General features: G+C 39.7%; 1 long non-coding RNA gene across 1 annotated transcript; it reads right to left on the reverse strand.

The window, feature by feature from the left end:
• Positions 1 to 665: 665 nt before the first annotated feature.
• Positions 666 to 3,665, reverse strand: LOC122100469. The gene is made up of 2 exons (XR_006146186.1): positions 3,356 to 3,665; positions 666 to 1,672 (listed from the first exon to the last, which is right to left on the reverse strand). It is a non-coding gene; the product is annotated as an uncharacterized LOC122100469 (long non-coding RNA).
• Between the last annotated feature and the right edge of the window lie 522 nt (positions 3,666 to 4,187).

The following is a 4,187-nucleotide window of genomic DNA, read 5'->3' on the forward strand; positions in this document are numbered from 1 at the left end:
TGTGTCTGAGGCAAGAATGGACAGGTGGACAGGTTTTATTCAACAATGGGAGTTTTTTTAGAAACATCAGCCATGTTGGGTGGACAAATATCTTCATGAGGAAATTGGTTTGAGGAAGGGAGGGTTGGTTTAAGAACATTTTCCCCTTTATCTCTCACGCACTTTTCTTTGTCCTTGGCTGCTTCTGCTGTGAATTCTGCCCATCTAGCTGTGGCAAAGCTTGTCATGCTGGCACACAATGGCACATAAGCACTCTTTTGCACACAAGCATGATCTTACCATTCTCTGAGTAAAACTCATGGACTCTAAAGTAAGAGATATAAGTCCATCTCAATGCTCTCTGAGAAGACAGACACCAGAAACAAAAGGAAAAGTATGGTCCCTCACATTGGGAAATTCTGCACTTCCAGGAAGGTCAGTTATGAAACCACAGTGGTTATTTGCTATCACAAGCAGTTTTGTAGGCAGCCCAGAGAGCACATTTTGGGGCTCTCTCCTCATTACTATGCAAGAACAGATCATACCGTCTTTTGCTTGCAGCACATTTTTTAAAACTTGAAAGCAAATTCAAATTCCTTGAAGATATAACATTAAAAAAAAATCTCAAACCTAAATTTTTGACTGTCCAGAACAGCAACTGATAAATAACGTACTCAAACTGTGAATACATTTTCATACTGTTAAACATTTATTTATTGAGAAATAACATGTTTCTGGAAATAGTTCCTTTAAGTACTTTCCCCAGGGTAAGAACGAACATACATATTCCATGGTATCAGTGTTGTAGAGGTTAAAAAAAATGTTGATGGATTCTTCAAGAAGGAAGGTCTTCAAGGAACATAGGCCAGCTGCTTTTTTTTTCTCTTTTTATTTATTTAGTTTGTTGGGTGAAATGCGGAAGACAATTGAGCAGGTCCCACTGTGTAGCCTAGGCTGGTCTTGAATTTACAATCCTCCTGCCTTGACCTCCCAAGTACTGGGATTATAGGTGTTACACCACCATCTTCAGTTGTCTTTCATTACTTTTATTTTTTCTTTGTTTGATTCTATTTGTTTTTCTTTTTCTGTCTGTGTGTGATGGAGTTGGGGTTCCAACTCAGGATCTGGGCACTGTTCCTGAGCTTTTGTGCTCAAGGGTAACGCTCTACCACCTGAACCATAGATCCATGTCAGGCTTTTTGCTAGCAAATTGGAAGAGTCTCAGGCTTTCTTGACCAGGCTGGCTTTGAATAGCAATCCTTAGATTCCAGTTTCCTGAGTAGCTAGAATTATAGGCATGAGCTACTAGCATCTAGCTAATAGTTTGTTCTAAAATGTTAAATTCTTTGTGAACAACATTCTGTTTATTGTAGGCCAATTGCAAACATTAGGATGCATTGTGATTGAGTGTAACTAAGAGAAACAAAAATGCAGGCAGTGATATGGGACAGGTTGTCACTATTTCCTTATAGCAGACAGATCTAGAGTTCACATCATTCTATCAGCCTCATTTTTTACTGGAGGAAAATACATTTCTCTGGAAAGGGATTCTAAAGACTAGGCTCCTTGCATTAAACAGCAGTCCTCGCCAGTGGAGTAATACTGTTCAGAACTGTTTCCAGATGTTATCCTCGAAAGCTGGGGAGCAGATGGGCATCAGCCACTGAAGTCTGAATGGAGCCTTTTCAGAGACCTGGAAGGACATCAACCTAAATAAAGATAAGGCGTCCTTTGTTCTTCCCTTTCTTCAAGTACCCCAACATGTGATTTCATAACCCCAGAATTGTTCCTTTCGTGAGTTTTGCTCTGGTCAAGTTTTCTCTCTCTTGGTCCAGATGAGACAGGAGTGATATTGCTGTACAGGGTGCCTCAGAGCCTCCCAGAGGCACTGATGGAAAGCTGCACAAGGCAGGGGTGGGAGGGAGGGATTGGGTAGAGGCACTGACCGACTGAAAATTATACATCTGGATTTTAACCAAGAGCTATTGCTTCATTTATTAGATATGTGAATATGGATAAACCAGATTCTCTCTGAATCATATCTTCAGTAGAATGAAATAGTCAAATTGTGTGACCTTGAAAATTTCTGAATTCTGTGCATCTAAGAATGGGTTCACAAAGGTCCCAAAGGTTAGCATGGTCATGTCTTAAACTATAAAAGCAGCCTGGATCAAGTTCTGAATAGTTAGGCACTGCAGCACAGACTTTTATCCAGCTATCCATTCGCCCATCCATTATCCATCTATCCATCTTTTTTTCTTTACTACATATCAGTATGTCAAGATATTGTTCTAGAAACTGGAAATACAAAGATGAATATGACATAGCTCTTTCTTACAGTGCTCATAGTTCACTGAGGTAAAACCATTAAATTCATAACTAACTACAGCATGTGATCATTTCAGTAAGTATATTCCAGAGATGACATCTTATCTTGGTGATATATTCATCCTAGGAACTTTAATCAAATTAGAGAAGAAAAATTAATTTGGAGTCAAATAATTGTATATAGGTATTTTTAGAGAAATGAGATGTTAGAAAGTTTTACATGGAAACATGGGAAAAAGATATTAAAAATATTTCTTTACAGGCTGGGAATATGGTTTAATGGTAGAGTGCTTGCCTAGCATGCACAAGGCCCGGGGTTCTATTTCTCAGTACCACATAACCAAAAAAATAACCATATAAATGTTTCTTTGGATTTATTCCCTGATATGTCTTGCTGATAGTTGTATACTTCTCATAAGAATTGCTACAAAAGGCAATGAAGTGGAGAAATAGGAAATAGAACGTACTCTCTGGGTAGCTGAAGAGGTAACTATCTACATTGTCTTACTGGAAAAGGCCATGGACTTTTTAGGCAAAGGGACACATCTAGAGTTGGCCAAATTTATTTGGCCCAATGTTATATTAGTTATGCTTTTAAACATAAATGTGATAATTTAAAAGTTAAAGTTCATCTTCATGAAGCAAACACCTGTTTGGAGATATATAGCTTGCATTCCCAAATATTCATATTTAGGCATCTAAATTCTCCAGAGAGGATAATAAATAATTAGATTTCTACTTTCCAAATGCTTAGATTCTTCTCAGTTTTCTGAGAATCAAATTAGTGGTAGGTTAAAAGAAAAGAAGCAGTGGCTTTTGCTAACAGAGAAACTCTACATCCAGGGTATCACTTCTATTACTTTCTTCTACTTGTATAATTGCATAGACAGTTTATGCATACTTAAATAAATATACATTTAAAACACACCACTTTAAATGGAGATCTATTTGCCACTCAGAAGTCTGGGTGAAGTGTGTTCTTCTGTCTGACTTCCGCGAAGCCAGTAAACCGAGTCACGTGGCTGGCTGACTTCCCAGTACCACCTACCTTCAACTCTATGAGATGCCATCAGATCCCACCCAAAGGAGCCAGTCGTCCTGTGAAACAATGAGCAATTCTGCAAGACACAACTGGAGCTCTGTTGCTGTGGCACAGGAAGATGTGATAAGATCTCCCAGCCACAGCATTCTTTTGTGTCAGCAGACGCAAGTGGGATGGTCCTTCTGCAGCACTTACAGAGCAAGAGGAAGCAGGCTTCGAAACACAATGTTCATTGAAATTGGCTTTCATCTGAGGAATCCCAGGGTGGCTCCTGCTCCGAGGTGCGTTCTGTCTGCAGCTGAGCTCTCCTGATGCATTTCCGTTGTTTGTTCTGGGAGGGAAGACAGCACCTTTATGAGACTCACCCTTTCGCTAGGTAAAGGGCATCACATTGTGCTGGACAAGGCATTCTGTGTCAGGATGTCTCCAGTGAGTCTGGAGCCTCGAAGGAGCATTAAAAATAAGAAATAAAAAGAAAAAAAAACAATTGACTCTTTTACCATCTTGGCTCACTGACAGTGCAGAGAGCACAGCTAGTTTGGTAATCTTACAAGCAGGAAATCATTGCTGCCCTAGTTGCTACCTTAGGCACAATGCTATAGGCCACAAGAAATGGAACTGAGTGCAATCCTTAGGAGGAGCCCAATACAATCTGCCCAGCAGTAGGATAGGTCTCATGATCCATTGTGGGACACTTTTGCCTCTTTAAACCCCAAAACAGGGCAGAAGAGGTCATCTGTATATCAAGCACAGACAGGAGTCTCTTCACCCCAACTGCTCAGCTTTTAGAATATCATCTTTGGATGAAAACCATTCTAGATCCTAAAAGATTTCTTTG

The sequence above is a fragment of the Dipodomys spectabilis genome, unplaced genomic scaffold (assembly GCF_019054845.1).
Source record: "Dipodomys spectabilis isolate Male_0828 unplaced genomic scaffold, ASM1905484v1 ptg000001l, whole genome shotgun sequence".
Taxonomy (NCBI): Eukaryota; Metazoa; Chordata; class Mammalia; order Rodentia; family Heteromyidae; genus Dipodomys; species Dipodomys spectabilis.